The following is a 21257-nucleotide window of genomic DNA, read 5'->3' as shown; positions in this document are numbered from 1 at the left end:
CACAGAGGGCCACCTCAGCTGCTCTAGCTGAGACCAGCCTAGATCAGCCAGCAGCCAGCCAACCCCAGACAAGGGCAGCTGACCTTAGGTAAAAGAGCAATAAATGCTTATTGCCATGTGCCACTGATGCTTGGTGGCAATGGATAACTGATCAACCAATTCATTCAGACCAAGCAGAGATTGGTAAAGAAAGGTCAAGCAGAGAAACAAGAGTTAAATATGGACAACAAAATCTGATTAGAAAGATAACAAATACAATAGTCTCAAGAGAGCTAAATTTAAATTAATTACTTGGAGGTGAGAGCATCTCCATTCTTCCCTATCTCCCTCATTAAAATTTAACCTAGGTTAGCATATTCTCCCAAGAGACAGTCAGTTTTTCATTATTCCAAATAATTTCCGGTTTTCCTTTCCTTAGAAAAGAATTGTAAAGACCCAAAGAGCTTCAGTGATTCATCAGGTACTCTGACCACGGGAAAATCTGTGGACATCAAGAATAAGGCTGGATGACCTCAAAAAGGTTAATATGTTCTTAATTTAATAACAAATGTATTAGTCAGGGGAAGCACTGAATTTCACTTTTCTCCTTCAAACTCTGACTCAGCAGAGGGCAACAATGAAACAATTAATTTGAAAACAATTTTTGCCTCTGTCCAGCCACCTGGATTTTATCAAAAGCCAGCAATTCAGTAAACCAGATAATCAACTCTTATTGCCTATGTCCTCTATTTTTAAAAATAATATTTTACAGGTAAGTGGGAACAACCGTGAAGACTAGAAGAGGGTTAAACCACATCAACAAATTATTCTAGGGTGGTCAGACCTGTCTATAGGTAAGCCCAATTGCAAACAGAGGCAAAAATCTGCAAAGAACAGGTTTTATTTATATTCCTTTAAGCACCTCTTTCCACTACTTTCTATTTTTGGCAAACATGTCATTCATACTTCTCCAAAATCTCTACTTAAAACTTCAAATAGAATACACTGAGGGAGGGGCTTCAAGATGGCTGGCTAGAGGCACCTGGCACTCACCTCCTCTTAAAAGGACCAGCACAGTGAGTAGATAATCACATGTTGAATAGAGCATCGAAGAGAGACCACTGGAATTCAGCAGGGAAGTGACGGGAGAACCCCTGAGAAGGAGAGAGAGGTAAAGCAGATGACCCAGCCAGGATTGGCTCAAGAGCCAGAAGAAACTCCTTGGCGCCAGGAAAAGTTAAGTGAGAGATCCCCAGTGGTTTATAGCACTACTGTGCACTCCTGTAATCCTAGCCACAAGATAGTCCCTCCACCCTTGCCAGCCCTGAGACTAGCATAGGGAGCTGCCTGGAGTCTGTGTGATGGCATTGCTCCAGAGAGGAAGTGCGTGTGGGGTCCCTTGTCCCCTTCCTCTCAACAGCACAGGACCATGTTGAGAGCCCAGCCCCCATTAGACTACATCCTGTGCTGGGGCCAACAGACCCTGCTCTCCACATTCCTGCAGCCCTGCTGACATCACCCAATATCCATTCAGAGGGCTGTGGTGTTGTAATGCTGACTGGACCCAGCAGTGTGGCTGCGTCCCCAGCACTCTACCTCACTCAGTCTACATCCTGGGGAACAACTGGTACAGCACACTGGGGAAGCTACCCTCAGAACAAAAGAAGCCAAATCATGTGCTCCCAAAAGCCTGAGAGTCCGTTACTTGGGATCACTGTTACTGACAGCAACTCTAACCCATCCCCAACCTCCAGCATCAGGGCTGCCACCCACCTGCATGTACTTTTAGGGGGTCTGGGGACCAGTCCACCCCACCAACCACTGTCACTAGCACTGCCTGAGTGCATTGTCCGGGGCCCTGGGGATCAACTTGCCCCATCTACCACAGCTAGCATTCATGCACAACATCCGGAGGTCTGAGGACAGGCTTGCCACGCCCAGCACCACCCTCACTAGTGCCTGCACACATGAAGCGGGGGCCTGGGAATTGATCTGCCTTGCCCACCACCTGTGGCAGCCACTCACACTTTCTGGAGTCCTGATGACAGCTCCCCACTACCCTACCCAGCCTGTGGGTGCCCACATACATCATCCAGGAGCTTGGGGATTAACATGCCCAGTCTAACACCACCAGCATCTGCACCTGCCTCCTGGAAGCCTGAGCATGAGCCTGTCATCATCACTGCCACCAGAACCCACCTGCATACACTACCTGGAGTCTGGGAACTGGCCTGCCACAACCCATCACAGCCACCACCAGCACTCACGTGCTGACTGGGGCCCTGAGGGCTGACCTGCCACAACTACCATTACCAACACCACACATACTGCCCAAGGGCCAGAAGATCTGTCTGCCTACCTAGCCTACCACTGCCACTGCTGACACCCAAGAAAGCCACATGGAGGCCCAAGGACTGGCCCATCCGACCCCACTACCACTGGTGCTTGTGTACATCAGGTGGGCATGTGGGGGCCCAAGGACCGACACACTAGGCCCGGTGCCACCAGCACCAGTGGGGCTCAACAACCAGCCTGTCTCACCACAGCTTCCACTAACAACAGCAGACTAAGCCACCAAGGAACTCACAGACACTACTAATGCTGATTACAGCAAAATATATCATACAGAGACTACATTACTGTGTCCAGCCAGAATCAAAACCTAAGCACTCTCTCTACCCAACCAACACTATTGATACAGCTATAGGAAAAAAAATTTTCCCTATGAAAGCAAATCCATAAAATTACAAACAGCAACTCTTTCACCAGATGCTCAGATAGCAATGTAAGGACACAAGAAACATGAAAAAGCAAGGAAACGTGATACCTCCAAAGGAACATAATAATTCTCCAGCAACAGATTCCAATGAAAAAGAAATCTATGAAATGTCTGAAAAAGAATTCAAAGTAATGATATTAAAGAATCTCAGAGAGATGCAATATAACGTAAACAATTCAAAGAAATCAAGACAATTCATATCTGAATGAGAAAATCAACAAAAGAGATATCATTAAAAGGAACCAAACAGAAGCCCTGTACTTGAATAATTCAATAATTGAAATAAAAAAATACAATCAAGAGCTTCATTAGCAGACTAGAAAGAATTTCTGAACTTGTATACAGGTCTTTTGAAATAACTCAGTCATAAAAGAGAAAGAGAGAGAGAGAAAGAGAGAGATACAGACAGACAGAACTTAAATGAAAGAAGAATGCCTACATGACATATGGGACATCACAAGGTGACCAAATACTCAAATTTCTGGTGTTCCATAAGGAAAAGACATGGGCAATGGCATTGAAAATCTATTTAACAAAATAATAGCTGAAAATTTCCCAAGTCTTGCAAGAGATATAGACATCTGATACAGAAAGCTCAGAGATCCTGAAAGATATTCAATCCCAAAAAAGTCAGACAGTCAAAAGTCAAAGACAGGGAGATAATTTTTTAAAAAGAAAGAGAAAAGCATCAAGTCATATATAAGGAAACCTCCATCAAACTAACAATGGATTTCTTAGTAGAAAACCTAAAGGTCAGGAGAGAATGGGCTGGTATATTCTAAATGATGAAAGAAAAAAAAAACTTCAGGCAAGAATACTGTATTCAGCAAAGCTATCCTTCAAAAATGAAGGAGAAATAGTCTTTCCAAGATAAGCAAAAACTAAAGGAATTTATCCCCTCTACACCAGCCCTACAAGAAATGCTTAAGGGAATCGTATATCTGGAAGTGAAAGGATGATATCTACCATCATGAAAACACATGAAAATATAAAACTAATTGGCAGAACAGACATGCAAATGAGAAAGAGCAATGACTCAGATATATCCACTGCAGAAAACCACCAAACTGCAATGATGAACAATAAGAGAGAAAGAAAAGACCAAAGGATATAAAAAAACAACCAAAAAACAGTTAACAAAATACAGGAATAAGTCTTCACGAATCAGTAAGAACCTCGAACGTAATGTAAATGGATTAAATTCCCCACTTGAAAGATGTAGGTTGAAAGGATTTAAAAAATGACCCAACTACAGGCTGCTTACAACAAACAAACTTTACCAGTACAGACACATATAGACTGAAAGTGAAGGGATAGGAAAAGATATTCTATGCCAATTGAAATCAAAAGCAAGTGAGAGTACCTATATTTAGATAAAATAGATGTTAAGAACCAGAGAAAGACAAAAAGAAAGTTGTTACATAATAATAAAGGGCTCAATTCAGCAAGAAGATATAAAAAATACCAAATATATGTGAACCCAACACCAGAGTATCCAGATTTATAACAAAGCAAACATTACTAAATCTAAAGGGAAAGACAGACTCTAATACAATAATTTCTTCTTCTTTTTTTTTTTTTTGAAAGGGAGTCTAGCTCTGTCACCCAGGCTGGAGTGCAGTGGCGGGATCTCGGGTCACTGCAAGCCCCACCTCTCCGGTTTCACGCCATTCTCCTGCCTCAGCCTGTGGAGTAGCTGGGACCACAGGCGCCTGCCACCACGCCTGGCTAATTTTTTGTATTTTTAGTAGAGGCGGGGTTTCACCTTGTTAGCCAAGATGGTCTCAATCTCCTGACCTCATGATCCGCCCGCCTCGGCCTCCCAAAGTGCTGGGATTACAGGGGTGAGCCACCGCACCCGGCCATATTTGGGGATTTTGATATCCCTCTCTCAGCATTGGACAGATCATTTAGACAGAAAATTAACAAAGAAACACTGATTTTAAACTGCACTTTAGACCTAATGGACCTAACAGACATTTACAGATCATTTTATCCAACAGCTGCAAAATACACATTCTTCTCATCAGCACATGGAATATTATCAAAAACAGACCATATTTTAGACCACAAAACAAGTCTTAACTAATTTTTGTTTTTTTTTTTAAGACAGTCTCGCTCTGTTGCCAGGCTGGAGTGCAGTGACGCGATCTCAGCTCACTGCAACCTCTGCCTCCTGGATTCACACGATTCTCTTGCCTCAGCCTCCCAAGCAGCTGGGACTACAGTCACATGCCACCATGTCAAGCTAATATTTGTATTTTTAGTAGAGATGGGGTATCACCATGTTCTCAAGATGGTCTCGATTTCTTGACCCCATGATCTGCCCACCTCAGCCTCCCAGAGTGCTGGGATTACAGGCATGAACCACCATGCCTGGCCATCTCAACTTTTTAAAAATCAAAATCATATCAAGTGTTTCCTGAAACCACAACAGAATAAAACTAGAATTCAGTAACAGGATAAACTTTGGAAATTTTCTTTGGAAAAATGGCTCCTGAAGGACCACTGGGTCAATGAATTAGTTAAGGACATAAAAAATTCCTGATCACGCCTGTAATCCCAGCACTCTGGGAGGCTGAGGTGGGCAGATCACCTGAAGTCAGGAGTTCGAGACTAGCCTGGCCAACATGGTGAAACCCCATCTCTACTAAAAATACAAAAAGTAGCCAAGCATGGTGGTGGGCGACTACTCAGGAGGCTACTCAGGAGGCTGAGGCAAGAGAATCGCTTGATCCCAGGAGGCGGAGGTTGCAGTGAGCTGAGATCACAACATTGCACTCCAGCCTGGGGGACAAGAGCGAGACTCCATCTCAAAAAAAAAAGTCCTGGAACAAATGAAAATGGAAACACATCATGTCAAAACCTATAAGATAATGCAAAAAGTGTTATGAGGGGTTTACAACATTAAATAGCTATATCAAAAAAGTGAAAAAAATTCAAATAACCAAATGATGCATCTCAAGGAACCTGAAAAGCAAAAAAAAAGCAAACTCAAAATTAGTAGAACAAAATAAAGAGCAGAACTAAATGAAATAGAGACTAAAAACATAACATAAAAGATCAATGAAACAAAAGCTGTTTTTTTAAAAAGGTAAACAAAATTGGTAAACCTCTAGCTAGATTAGCCAAGAAAAAAAGAAGATCCAAATAAACAAAATCAGAAAAGGGAAAGCAGACATAACAACTGATAACACAAAAATACAAAGAATCATCAGAGACTATTATGAACAACCATATGCTAACAAATCAGAAAACAAAGAGGAAATGGACAAATTCCTGGACACACACAATCTACCAAGATTGAACCAGAAATAAATAGAAAATCTGAACAGACCAATGAGAAGTAGTGAGATAGAATCAGTAATAAAAGTTACTCAATAAAGAAAGTCCAGGACCAGATGGCTTTACTGCTTAATTCTGCCAAACTTACTGAGAAGAAGTAACACCAATTCTCCAGAAAGTATTAAAAAAAAATTAAAGAAGAGGGAATTCTCTCTAATTCTACAAGGCTCGCATTACCCTGACATCAAAGCCAGACAAGGACACACACACAAAAAGAAAAATATAGGCCAATATCCCTGATGAACATAGATGCAAAAATCCTCAATAAAATACTAGGCAAATAGAATCCAACAACACATCAAAAAGATAATACACCATGGATCAAGTCGGATTTATCCCAGGGATGCAGGAATGGTTCAACCTATGCAAATCAATAAATGTGATACATTACATCAAAAAAAAATGAAGGACAAAAACCATATGATCATCTCAATAGATGCAGAAAAGGCATTTGATAAAATTCAACATTCCTTCATGATAAAAACTCTCAACAAACTAGGCATAGAAGAAACGACCCTCAACATAATAAAGGCCACATATGTCAAACCCACAGCTAACATCATACTGAATGGTGAAAAGCAAAATATTTTCTCTCAGAATTGGAATGAGAAAAGGATGCCCAATTTTACAACTCTTATTCAACATAGTACTGGAAGTCTTAGCTAAAGCAATCAGGCAAGAGAAAAATAAAAGGCATCCATTCGCAGACGTCATGATCTTGTATATAAAAAACCTAAAGACTACACAAAAAAATTATTAGAACTGATAAATGAATTCAGTAAAGTTGTAGAATACAAAATCAACATAGAAAAACTAGTAGTGTTTCTCTACACTAAGAACAAACTGGTTAAAAAAGAAATCAAGAAAGCAATTCCATTTACAATAGATACACCAAAAAAAACCTAAAAATAAATTTAACCATGGAGGTGAAAGACGCTGAAGGAAAGCTACAAAACACTAATGAAAGAAACTGGAGAAAACACAAACAAATCCATTTTCATAAATTGGAAGAAATAGTATTGTTAAAATGACCAGATCACCCAAAGCAATCTACAGATTCAATGCAATCCCTATCAAAACCTCAATGACATTTTTCATAGACATAGGAAAAACAATTCTAAAATTCATATGAAATCACAAAAGATCTCAAATAGCCAAAGCAATCCTGAGCAAAAAGAACAATGCTGAGACCTCACAACACCTGCCTTCAAAATATACTACAAAACTACAGTAACCCAAACAGCATGATATTGGTATAAAAACAGACACATAGACCAATTTATGAGAACAGAGAACCCAGAAATAAATTCACATTTTTACAGCCAAATGATTTTCAACCAAGGTTCCAAGAACATACATTGGGGAAAGGACACACTCTTCAATAAATGGTGCTGGGAAAACTGGATAGCAATGCAGTAGAGTGAAACTAGATCCCTATTTCTCATCATAGACAAAAACTCCAAATGGATTATACACTTAAACATAATACCTAAACTATAAAAATACTAGAAAAAAACATAGCAGCAACACTTCAAAACATTGGTCAAGGCAACCGTTTTATCACTAAGACTTCAAAAGCACAGGAAACAAAAACAAACACAGATAAATAGAACTATATCAAACTAAAATGTTTCTCCACAGCAAAGGAAACAATCAACAGAGTGAAGAGAAAACCTGCAGAATGAGAGCAAATATTTGCAAACTATTCATCTGACTAGGAACTAATATCCAGAATATGCAAGGAACTCAAACAGCTCAACAATTAACAACAAAAATCCCATTAAAAAGTGGACAAATGTTCCAAACAGACTTTTATCAAAAGAAGACATACAAATGGCCTACATGTATATGGCAAAAATGCCCAACATCAATAATCATCAAGGAAATGCAAATCAAAACCACAGTGAGATGTCATCTTACTCCAGTTATAATGGCTAGTATCAAAAAGGCAAAAATAACAAATGCTGGCAATGATGCAGAGAAAAGGGAACTCATACACTGTTGCTGGGAATGTAAATTAGAATAGTCATTTTGGGAGGCCGAGACGGGCGGATCACGAGGTCAGGAGATCGAGACCATCCTGGCTAATACGGTGAAACCCCGTCTCTCCTAAAAAAAAATACAAAAAACTAGCCGGGCGAGGTGGCGGGCGCCTGTAGTCCCAGCTACTCGGGAGGCTGAGGCAGGAGAATGGCGTAAACCTGGGGGGTGGAGCTTGCAGTGAGCTGAGATCTGGCCACTGCACTCCAGCCTGGGCGACAGAGCGAGACTCCATCTCAAAAAAAAAAAAAAAAAAAAAAAAGAATAGTCATTATAGAAAACAGTATGGAGGTCTCTCAAAAAACTAAAAATAGAACTACCATACAATCTAGCAATCCCACTACTAGGTATTCATTCAAAGAAAAAGAAATAAGTATATCAAAGGGATACCTGCACCGCCATGTTTATTGCAGCACTATTCACAATAGCAAAGATACGGAATTAACCTGTGTCGTTCAATGGACGAGTGATAAAGAAAATGTGGTATATATACACAGTGGAATACAATTCAGCCATAAAAAGGAATGAAATCCTGTCATTTGCAGCAACATGGATAGATAGAACTCAAGGTCATTATGTTAAGTGAAATAAGCCAGGCACAGAAAGCAAAATATCACATGTTCTCACTCATATGTGGGAGCTAAAAAAAAAAAAAAAAAAAAAAGTGGATCTCATGGAAATAGAAGTTAGAATGATGGTTACCTGAGGCTGAAAAGGGTTAGGAAGGGGGCAGTCAACAGGCACAAACATGCAGTTAGACTGGAGGAACAAGGGCTAGTGTTCCATCGCACCACAGGGTGATTATAGCTAACAACATATTGTGTATTTCAAAATTGCTAAAGGAAAAAATTTCCCCAACCCAAAGAAATGATAAATGTTTCAGGTGATAGATATCCTAAAGATCCTGATTTAATTACTATGCATTTTATGCATGTATCAAAGTATCACATAGACCTCCTAAATATGTACAATTATTATATATACAATTCTTTAAAAGATAACTAGAAGATGTTGGGCATGGTGGCTCATGCCTGTAATCCCAGGTGGGCTACAGGCCACCATGGAGGCTAAGGTGGGTGGATCACCTGAGGTCAGGAGTTCGAGACCAGCCTGGGCAACATGGTAAAACCCCATCTCTACTAAAAACACAAAAATTAGCCAGGTATGATGGAACGCATCCACAGTCCCAGCTACTCAGGAGGCTGACGCAGGAGAATTGCTTGAACCTAGGAGGCAGCAGTTGTAGTAAGCCAAGATGGCGCCATTGCACTCCAGCCTGGGTGACAGAGCGAGACTCCATCTCAAGAAAAGAATAAAAATAAAAATAAAAATAAGATAGGTAGAAGAGAGAATTTTAAATGTTATTAGAAAGAAATGATAAATGTTTAAACTTTTGAATATGCTAATTACTTTGATCATTATACAATGTATACATACACTGAAATATCACAACTGTACCCCATAAATATGTATAATTATTATGTCAATTTTAAATAAAACTTCAAATGAGTTTGTATTACAACTGAATATTAAAGCCAGGAGGAAAACTAATTCTAGAGGAAATAATTTCTAGTCATAACCAAGGGGAAGTCAAAGCAAAATCCACCAAAATGTCTGACACTCACTTTGCAATTTAAAATATCCCTCATAAATTTAAAGGCAGATGATTCAGAGAGTGATGTGCACGTTGCCAAATGTTTTTGAAAAGGACTATTTAAAATGTTTCTAAAATTTTGACATTTTCCTAGAATATCGAGTATTTTACATGTCACAAAAAATTCAGGTTATGGGGCAGAAAAACTTAAGACTAAAAATTAGAAGCCACTTGCCATTTAAGGGTAAGCAGAAATTAGAGAATAAAAGCTGTCAAACACCACAATGGAAAGACACGAGTATTTACAAAAGATGTATTTCTATGGTTTCAGTACCACAGAAGAGCCTTTGAGAATCATCAAGATAGTCTTTTCTGGGCCAGGCATGATGGCTTATGCCTGTAATCCCAGCATTTTGGGAGGCCGAGGCTGGAGGACTGCTTCAGGCCAGGAGTTCCAGACCAGACTGGGCAACATAGCAAGATCCATCTCTACAAATAAAAAGATTACCTGGGCATGGTGGCACGTGCCCACAGTCCCAGTTTCAAGGGAGGCTGAGTCAGGTGCATCCCTTGTATCTGGGAGTTCAAGGGTGCAGTGAGCCATGATCACACCACTACATTCCAGCCTGGGTGTCCGAGCCTATCTCTAAAACCAAAAATAAAACATCACAGGATAGTCTTGTCTGGAATTCCTGCCCTTTGTACTGTCTCTCACATACATCGGGCTATGAATCCTAGAAGCTTAGCTTCAGCGCTCAGATTCCCTGTTTTTTTCTGTCAACAGTTGACACATGTTGGGCAGGGGCGAGCAGGACACAGTAGTCACTGCCTATGCATGAGCAAAGTGATTATTATTTCCAGTGGTGGGACTGGACAAGGCCACCCCCCGTGTTTCAGGCCCCAGGCCACCTGAGGACCACAAATAGAAGGAAGATGAGTCCTAGCTACTATCCAAAAACTTTCTGCTAAAATCAATAAAGTTTATCAAAAAGTGCAGAACAGGAGTCAACACCAGGAAGAACATTGCAGAGACACTGTGGAGCTTCTTTAGTAAATGCCAGAGGAACAGGCTTCCTCACGGCTGACGCTGTGTGAAAAAACACAAGACACCAATGATTCCAAGTTGGCTGCTTCCAAGACCCAAGAAGTCCCCAACTCTATACCTTGTAAATAAATCCTCCTCAAGTTATCTTGTTCCAAGTGTGCCACATGTTTCCTGATGGGACCCTGACTAACACAACAAAAAGCCCACAAGTGAGGGAGAAAACTCTGCAAAGATCCTGAGGTAGGGGGGCTGCTTGGAGGATCCAGGGAACAAGGGGGAGCCAGGTGTGGCTAGAGAGGAGTGAGCAAGCAAGCTGGTGAGAGCCAAAGAAGACATCAGAGGGCATGCAGACAGGCAGAACAGAGCAGGCAAAACGTGGGAAGAACCTGGGCTTCTGCTCTGAGCCAGATGGGAGCCACTGTAGATTTTAAGCAGAGGAGTAACCGGTCTGGCTTACATTGAACGGAAGCCGGCAAGGATGAGAGACTGAAGAGACGACAGTGAAGTGATAGACAACAGGTGGTGGGGGGGGGGGGGTGGCGGTGGCAGTGGGTTAGGGGGGTTAGTGCAATGGTCCAGACAAGAATGATGAGGGTCTCAGAGCAGGTGACAGTCGTAGAAGCAGTGAGCAGTGGATGGAATTTGGGAGTGATTTTAAAGATAGAGCTGACAGGACAGGGGTGGTGACGCATCATGGATGGCTACAGGAGTTTTGACCAGAGCCCCTCGAAGAATGTAATTACCGTTTATGGAGAAGCAAAGGAGTGTGGGAGGAACAGACCTGGTGGTCTATATCAAGAGTTCAATTTGTCACATGTTAAGTTCAAGATGCTTATTTCATCTCCAGGAAAAGATGTCAGGCAGCTAGCTGGATACACAGTTTGGAGGTCTGGGAGTGGTCCTGGCTAGGCATATACATTCAGGCATCCTCCATCCTTACACACAGTACTTAAACCCATGGGACTAGACCATCACCAAATCGGAAGTACAGACAGAAAAGAGAGGAGGTCTGTGCACGAAGCTCTGGGCTGCTCCACACCCTCTACTATGGCCCCTCCTGCAGATCAAGTGAAAATCCAAGATGGGGCCAGGCTTTCCTAGTTCACCTGAAGGATGAGGGCTGTGTGGTGGGGGTGAGCAATCTGCACAGCCCTGCAGCTCTGGCACAGTCTCACTGCTGCTCTGGCCGGGACAACCTTGGTGGTGTCTCCTCTGCAGCTCTTCTTCTGACACAGGAAAGGCAGTCGGCCCTCTCATACACCTGGTCGGCTTTCTCCACAACTGTCAGTGAGGAGCACTGCTCCTTCCAACTTCCAGTGAGAAAAGGAAGTCAGGGAAGTGTGAAGCAGCAGAATTTAGAAAGGGAAAAAATACTTCCTGCTTCATCCCCACTACTTGGTCCTTTCCCCAAATCTGTTCTTCATTTCTCTCTCCTTTTCAGGTCTCCATCATTCCCAACCACACTATGAGCCACTTGCAGGCAGGCCTGGATCTTATTCCCCATTGTCTATCAGTCCCAGAACACAGTTGCTATTCAGTAAATATTTGGTAAATGAATAAAAATGGGTACTAATTTTCTCATGTTCTCTCTTCTTTGCTTTAAATCTTATTTTAATGAAAACAGATTCCTGTTCAGGCCTTTCTACTTTTACTATTGTCAAATATTGCCTAATTTATAAATCTTGCATTGACTTTCCTTCTCTGCAGGGCAAAAGAAGGGAAGAAAAATTACCCATTGATTTTGTAAAACTTCTTATTCAAATCTTGTCTCTTTGCAAAATCTCATTCTCAATAAAGATGCTTATAAAAATCCCTCAGAAAAATATCACATGCCTAATGAAACACAACTTTTTAAATGGATTTTAGTCTGCCCTTCCTCACCACACTTCTTGTTCTGTCAAATATTCCTGGGAAGTTTCCTCCACAAATAACACCCATGAGAAGCAGCATGATAAGAGTTATTCACTTCCGAAGAATGTGGGTGTATTGCCAAACTCTTCAAAACTGGCTGGGTGACCTGATGATGTCTTATGCAAATGCCATTTTAAAGGAAGAAGCTGTTCTTGGAGGTCTTGTGCCTGGGTGTATGCATTTATGAAAGAGTCCTGTGCAGCAGCACAAAGAGTTGAATGCTACTTCTTGCAGGTTCTCCATGATTCTCAAACTCGGTTATCTTTGTTTTTTTTTGTTTGTTTGTTTGTTTGTTTTTTTAGAGTACTGCCTGTTATATTTGAGAGCCTCTTTGAAGAGGCCTCTAACTTAGAGCATAGGGTTGATTACTTACAAGTGTTCACTCCAATTCCCTTCCTCCTCAAAGCTCCACAATCAGAAGCTACAGTCATGGGAAGCTTTGAGCATTTCTCCTTTCACATCCATCTCCCACACCCCAACTCTTGAATCTGTCCACTGGATAATAGTTAAGTGTTTCCACCAGAGTTATAAGGCAAATCCTGATTTATAAAATTGAATTAGCTCATGAATAACTGATTTTTTAAAAAAGCAACGTTCAGTCTTCTGGAATTTGTGACATCAGCTAGGATGAAAGCTGTATCTCTAAGAGGTAAATGAAGCCAAATAAAAAAATGAAAAACATGAATCCAAGGGTATTCTGAATCTAAAATATATGTACACATGCTAAAGGTGATATTTTAAATCACTTTTGAGAAAACATAAATCATTCCCCAAAATGGTACTAGAACAATAGCCTGGAGACTTGTGGGAAAAGGAAGCTGGAATATTAATAATTAAGTACCATGGACTCTGACATAAAATGCTTAGGGTCAAATTCCTATTTCGGTACTTAAAAACCATATGGCCAATGACAAGTCATTTAACCCCTCTAGGTTTCAATTTCCTTTTCTACAGAAGGAGAAGAATAAAATAACTTACCTTATAGCATTGGCATGAGGATTAAACAGGCTTATGAGAACCTACATATAGCAAATCCAGTTAATGTTAATTTTATTATTATGGCTATTGCCTCACTTCCTTCAGCAAAATAAATTCCAGATGAACAAAGATATCAATGCAAGAAATAAAGCCGTTAAAATTACTAGAATAAATCCTAGATAAATAGTTTTATAATCTGTTAGGCACGATATAAAACCCATAAGCAAAAAAGATAAGGATTGTAGGGGGAAGGTGAAGAAAGATAAAGATAGCTATACTGATTAATAAACACTGAAACATTTTAGTGCTTTAAATGAAAACAATAGTTTCAATATGTATCACAAAGAGTTATCCCTCACATACAAAGAATTCTTAGAAATAAGTAAAAACAGGTAAACAACTCTAGAAAAACATGAATACATAATTCATGAAAAAAGGGAAATACAATATCACCCTCCCCAACAAAAAACTTGGCAAGATCACTAAGAATTAAAGACAATTGTGTGTGTATATGTCTGCGGATGTCTATGTAGTATCCAATCGGTAATGTTTAAAAAGGTCTTAATGCCTCACACTGGTAAGAGTTTACAGAAGTAAACATTGTGACTCACTAATGATCAAAGCATACAACTTTACAGAGGTCCATTTGACCACATCTACTAAAATTCCATGTGTATTTCTGTTGATCCAGAAATAATTCTATAATTGTATTGCTGAAATTTTGCCTTACAGATGATAGATAAGACAGATAGAGTCACCTTATATATTGTATGCACATGTATTTAAAGACTCTTATAGCACTGTGTACACGAGGGAAAAAATGAAAATTCAAGAGCCTTTAAAAAGGAACTGAAAAATAATTATGGTGCATTTCTACAAAGGAACGTCATGCAACCGTTAAAAAGAATGAACTAGATCCATATGCTGACATGGAAAAATATTCTAAAATACTGAGTGAATGTATTAGTTCGTTTTCACACTGCTGATAAAGACATACCAGAGACTGGGCAATTTACAAAAGAAAGAGGTTTAATGGACTCACAGTTCCACATGGTTGGGGAGGTCTCACAGTCATGGTGGAAGGGGAAAGGCACACTTCCCATGGTGGCAGACAGGAGAAGAATGACAGCCAAGTGAAAGTGGTTTCCCCTTATAAAACCATCAGATCTTGTGAGACTTATTCACTACCATGAGAACAGTATGGGGGAAACTGCCCCATCATTAAGTTATCTCCTACTGGGTTCCTCCCACAACATGAGGGAATTATGGGAGCTACAATTCAAGATGAGATTTGGGTGGGGACACAGCCAAACCACATCGGTGAATAAGTCAGTTTCAAAACAGTATACACCTAATAACATCTCTGAAAGAGAAATGTGGCAGTATGCAGCTGTGCCCCTCAGTGCTCCCTTCAAGAGAGCACAGATGACTGACAGCCTTCAGACACTGCCCCTTCAGATCTGCTGAACATTCACACACCCCAGGCTGCTCCCAGCCAATAGCTGCAGCTGGAAGCAACTCCTTCCCACCTTCGTTCCTCTCCCTCTCCCTCTCCTTCCACAGGCATCACACCTGCACTGGGTCTGAAGGCTCTGTGCCTACTGTTACTCCCTTTCCCCTTACAAGTCCTTTCCCTAGTAAATCTCCTGCACATGTGTTTCTGCCTTGCTGTCTTCTACTTGAGGGATTCAAACTGGCCCCAAAAGACACACCCACTTACTAAGTTATAAATTTAGAGCTGAGATGGAGGGAGGGAGGTGGCCAGAATAAGAGAAATTATAGATAACTCATTTCAAGTTATACAATTCTGCAACATTAAGCATTCCTTAAAACATGTGTGTGCATGTTTTAAACATATTAAGCTCAGTCTTGTGCAAGTGACAATTTCCTTATTTCCACACTTGAAACCATATATCCCAACACGAATAAACTAGTTGACAGTGTTTATGTTTCCAATCCAACCCATGGTATTGAATAGACTTGAAAAAGGCTGACAGTTTTTACATACTAGATCAACCTGGGAGGATGCCGTGTGTTTCTGTACAGAAAATGTAACCTCTTAGGTTCTGAGAAAGTGTAGATAGTTTAATGATCCATTTCCAAATGCAAAAAGTAGCCAATGTGCTGAGTAGAAAAATCATACTACCATCCCCTGCTGACAGACAGGCACCCTGAAGTATATATATGAAGTAAACTTGCTCAAAATCTCCCATTATGGAGGCTGAAAGTAGAAAGAGGTGACCAAGAAATAACATGGTGTATGAAAAATTTACTCACAAGAAAGCATAACTTCTGTTGATACACATCTTCTCAAAAGCTGGCATACACATGAACAATGGAACCTCAATCACTGTTTTCTGAGAATTATTTTGTCTTACATTTTCCCAAGTGTTCTTCATGTCCTACATTTTCTATTTGCAGAACCACTTACAATTGTGCTTTTCTTTAGTTGACATTAAATGTCATATTCAGGCTGCATATATTTTATGTGACTGTCTTCAACTTAAGTCAATAGTTTAAAATAATTCAGATGGTTAACTGCCTCAATGATTCCAGATCTAAGAACACAGCCAGGTATTCTATTTAGCGATCTCACCAACCCTCCTTCTTTCAACAAAAATGAAGGGAGGGAAGGAAGAAGGAAGAAAAGAAAACAACTATAATTTAGTTCTTTAGCATGTAATTTTAAAAGAAATAAATTTACAAACCCTGTCAATCACATTCATTACAAATAAGAAGTACTATCACTAGCAGCATAACTTTAAATAGTAGTGCAAGACTGTATACCCAAAGTGTGGACAAAAGACCAGCAGTATAAAGACTACCTGGTAGCTTGTCAGAAATGCAAAATCTCAGGTCAGACCTTAGACCTCTTGAATCTGCATTTAGACAATCTCCTCAGGTGATTCATATGCACAGTGAAGTTTGAGAAACACTACTATATTTAAAATATATGATATATTTTTGTCTCTTAGGATACTATCAGTAAATAAAGGAAATTATTTACTGGTTCCTATTACCAGTAGGGCACTCTGCAAAACTATGAGTAAGATATAAATATGAAAAAGATCCCAGCTAGCATGTATTAGATACTAACTCTCTACAAAGTGCTTTGCTAAGTGACTTACATGCATTTATTAATTGAATCCTCGCAACAGTGCTAAGAAAAGGATTATATTATTATTCCCATTCACAAAGGAGGAAATTAAGGATAAGAAAGTTTAAAAGTCACTTATCCAAAGCGACCCAGTTAATCTGATGTGAAGCCAGTATTTGAAATCAGGTAAGTCATTAACCAAAGTTCACATGACACAGCTTCCTTAAAGCTTGGAGCTCATACCAAAGTTGACATTAAAGCATTAAAAATTGCTAACAATTATAAACTCAATAAAATCTTAATTAAAAATAGGATTGTATTAAACTTGACAGGCTATTTGTAAATAGAAAATGTATGTGACTTATAAAAAAGTTATTTTTCAAAGTACAAATATATGCTACAAAATTTTTAAAAACACTATAAAGCTACGGTAGTTAACTCAGAGTGATACTGGTATAGGAAAAGACAAAAAAAAAAGATCAATGAAACAGAATAGAGTCCTGATACAGACCCTTTTACAATCAGGAATTTATTTAATGATAAAAACAGAATTTCAAATGAGTTGGAAAAAAGACGAATTATTAAATAAATGCTATTGGATCAGTTGTCTTAAACTTTACAAAAAAATTAAGTTACATCTTTACCTTTCACTTTGTATCTATCAAGTGGAAAAATGGGCAAACCCTTTGAAACAAGAATACCTCTCCTAGGATTCTCTTCCACAGAAATACTCACACTTGAGCAGGAAGATGAATGTGTGATCTTCCCTGAAGCAATGTTGCTAATGCTGAGTATCCATCAATACAGGAAAGGATGGATAAATTACATTCTGTTTCCACTTTAGAATAACATGTAGCTGGCCAGGCGCAGTGGCTCACGCCTATAGTCCCAGCACTTTGGGAGGCCAAGGCAGATGGACTGCTTGAGCCCAGAAGTTCAAGACCAGTCTGGGCATCATGGAGAGACCCAATCTTTACAAAAAGTACAAAAAAAAAAAAAAGAAAAACAAAAAAAGCCAGGTGTGTTGGCATGTGCCTGTAGTCCCAGCTTCTCGGGAGGCTGAGGTGGGAGGATCACTTGAGCCCAGAAGGTCGAGGTTGCAGTGAACCATGATCATGACACTGCACTTCTGCCTGTGTGACAGAGTTAGACCATTTCACACACACAAAAGAAGAACAACACGTAGCCATTAACAAAAGAGGTACATAGAGACAATGGAAACGTCTCTAAGACTTGGGAAGTGAAAAAGCAAGCTGCACAAAAAGTATAGTAAGATCATTTGCATATTTAAAACATATGTATACGTATGTATTATGTAAATCTATAGAAAAGAAACACAAACCTTAGAATGGTATTATCAAACTTAACCTTCCCTCTTCTGAGTGGCAGTAGGGAGGATGGTGATGGCACGCCTGCATTTCACTTCACTTCTATATTGTTTGAGAATGAGTTATTATTTGTATTATTTTTAAAACATAAAAATATTACAACATGGAGTGCACAAATGCAGAGCGACCAGTAGAACTAAAATGAGGAGGGAAGGAAGGCTATGAAGCCACCAATACAGCTGTTGGAAAAAAATTCTCCCTTTATGTAGCTACAAAGAAGCCTACTTGGAGGAGGGGGTTTCTCCAGCAAGGCCATGATATTCTGTTTGTTTTGGTTTGGGGTTTTTCCCCCCATTTTGCACATTTTTTAAGAAATTCAAGGATTTTTAAGGATTTCCTTTCCTCCCCCAGGGAAAGGAGGGCCAAGGCTCACCGTTCCTGTAAGTGAGCGAGACCACACTCACTATGATTCCCTTCTATTGCAGCCACGAACGCCTTTTCCACAAGGAAAACATACTCCTTCTTCTTGTCAAATACAGTACCACTGATTCCTCTTTCAAAACTGTGATAGTTCTCCTGATTCGGTTTTGTCCTCAGGACAAAAGGGTTACAAAAACATGAGAGATCCAGGAACACCTCTGCATGTGTTCCTGGTCTGTTCAGGTTAAAGAAAAGGATAGAGGGGGAAATATCCAGTGTTTATGTGTTCTCCCCAATGCGGCTCGAGTCCCTGCGGAAGAAACACCCAAAACCAGCCTTTTTCTCTCAAAGCAACCTTTGATACAAAAGGCTTAGCCACACCTGCTGGGACAAACGGGAACTGAGACCAAGATATAAGTCACAAGGAGGCAATTTACAGCAGAGAACTAGCTCTTCCCACAATAAAATGTGAGGTGGTGAGCTTCCTGCCACTGAAGGCACTGAACAAATGCTATGTGGGAAACATTAAACTGAGCATTTCCTGAAGATTCTGAATAGGAGGCTGTGGTCGGAGTTTGATGCTTTGAAAGCTCCAGAAATGATTCGCAGACACAGCGGAGTCTGGGAACATCGAGGGCTCTGAGTGCATTTTAAAGCAGTCCAGGAGAGAGACAAAGCAGGAATCATAATGAAACACCCTACCCAGTCTTAGAGTTTCAGCTACAGCACAGGAATCATGAGCAGATACCAAACCCCAATCCTGATATTGTCACCTGCTAGCTGTGTGACCCTAGCCAAGTTACAAACCTCTTTGGGCCTCAGTTTCCTCAATAAAATAAGAATAAAAAACTAGTACCCGCCTCACTCATGAAGCTTAAATGAGCTAGCATATGCCAAGTGCTTAGAATAGGGGCCGGTCCACAGTAAGTATGAACCATTATTATTTGCAGACAAGGAATCTAAGAGGTGATAAGTAGTTTGACCCATGTTCCAAAGTCAGTTTCAATCTTGGGAATAAGACCCAAAAATTTCTTTCTCCTCCATCAGAATTCCTTCTAGCTCAAACTAAGTATCCCACATTCAATTCTATCTTCTCTGCCTACACAGACCCTTCCATTTACTTCTCTTGAATATCTTGTTCCCAAAGTGTTTTCAAGGCAGGTCTGTTACCAAGCCACTCCATCAGCAGCACCTAGCTAGCACTGTGCCTCCCGCAGCAAGGCAGGCAGGATGGATGGACAGATGCAGGCATGCATGGGTGGGTGGATGAAGGGCAGATGAAGAACTATCGAGAAAGGAATCGCGGTGTCAGGGGTAAAGCCCTGGCCTGCGAAAGCCGGGCTCGGATTTCAGTGCCCTCACAGCTAGCTATATATATGGCCTTGGACAAGTTACCGAACCCCTCTGTGCCTAGGTTTCCAGAATGTAGAGGACCACTTCCACTCACGGAGCTGGAGAAGAAGGTAAGCGCCCCGGACGGACACTACTGCACCGTCGCCCAGGGGTTCCTCTCTCCACCTGTGCGTGAGCTCCTCCCGCTTCTCTAGGGACCAGGTTGAAGAGATACACGGATTCCCAGAGAAATGGCTCTGTCAGGTGGGAGTTAAGGGTTGAGAGAGGAGAGGGAGGGGAGGCAATGAACTCCCCCACACGATGTGTTGGGAGAGAGGCAAGAGGGGTTCAAGTGGGAATTTTCACTCAACAAACATTCCCCCATCATTTGAGAAAGAGGCGCTGGGATGGTGAATTTCAAACAGGCTGGGAAATGGGCGACTCGGCAGTGAGCGGCCTGTAAGGAATGAATCGTTTAGTGTTTACCCACCAGGTAGGCGGGCCGAGGGCGAGGACCCTCCGAGCGCCGTCCCCGCGCAGGTGGAAGCCCAGCCAAAGCAAACGCTGGGCAGAGGCGGCACCGAGGGGAACCGGCGGCTGCACTCCCGGTCGCGTCCAGCCGGGACGGGCTGCGAAGTTGTCAGATTCTTTCCCGCGCAGCACCGGGCTCGCCCGTCGGAAAAGCCACCGAGGGCGGCGCGGCGGCAGGGCGCGAGCCGAGTGGGGCCGGGGTGTCGGGGGTACTCACGCCGCGGACGAAGGGCTCCACGAGCCGGGCCGAGTCCTCGGCGGCGCGTGGGGCGCGGGTGCGGGCGCCGGGGTGGACGTGCAGAGGCGGCCCGGGCCGGGGCTATGAATCAGCTGCGGGGCAGCGCGGAGGGGCGGGAGTTACGGGAAAACCGCGGGGGAGGGCAGAGGGGTGAGGTCTTTTGCAATTTCCCGTCTTGCTGAGCACTCTTGGCACTCCTGGGACCCACAGGAATTCCCTCCCTTCGGTCCCGGGGGGAGGCGGCCGCGATCCTGCGGGAGGTGCGGCCTCATAACCCGGACTTTGCGGGCGGGCGGGCACGGGTAAGAAGAGGAAGTGGGAGAGGCCTGGGAAGGAAACATGGAAACCCAAAACTCCGCGGCCGAGGCTCCGCGCCCTGCGCGCAGCGCTGCTCCTGCCCGGGCCAAGGACGCCCGGGCCAGCCGGCGGAACCAGAGGGAAGCCGAGTGACCGATGAGGCCTGGGGCTGTGTATCCCACAGGGACACTTGTCATCCCAACCCAGAGGCCAAACTCGTGAGATCCCCGGCTGAAAATCTTCAGGCAAGAGAAGTCCTTTAACCAAACTTCTGGCCGTGTTTCCATTTGACGTCCAGAGCAATGAAAACGTGTTTGAACCGAACCATAGGGTCCTCATATTT

At 41.8% G+C, this 21257-nt stretch overlaps 1 protein-coding gene across 11 annotated transcripts in view; it reads right to left on the bottom strand.

The window, feature by feature from the left end:
* Nucleotides 1-20734, bottom strand: part of OSMR (oncostatin M receptor) — a 101454-nt gene extending 80720 nt beyond the window's left edge. For 3 of the 11 annotated variants that reach the window (XR_004429806.1, XM_033179420.1, XM_033179416.1), the window contains exon 1: nt 20339-20718. The gene's annotated coding sequence lies outside the window, so the exon portion shown is untranslated. Of the gene's footprint in view, nt 1-1032; nt 1134-20338 lie in introns of all 11 variants that reach the window. The other 8 variants (XM_033179417.1, XM_033179421.1, XM_033179422.1 and 5 more) reach the window with 6 other exon arrangements.
* Nucleotides 20735-21257: the final 523 nt, after the last annotated feature.

Source organism: Trachypithecus francoisi, unplaced genomic scaffold, assembly GCF_009764315.1.
Source record: "Trachypithecus francoisi isolate TF-2019V2 unplaced genomic scaffold, Tfra_2.0 Lachesis_group2, whole genome shotgun sequence".
NCBI lineage: Eukaryota > Metazoa > Chordata > Mammalia > Primates > Cercopithecidae > Trachypithecus > Trachypithecus francoisi.
Note: the sequence above shows the minus strand (reverse complement) of the source record. Positions and strands in the feature narration are given on the sequence as shown.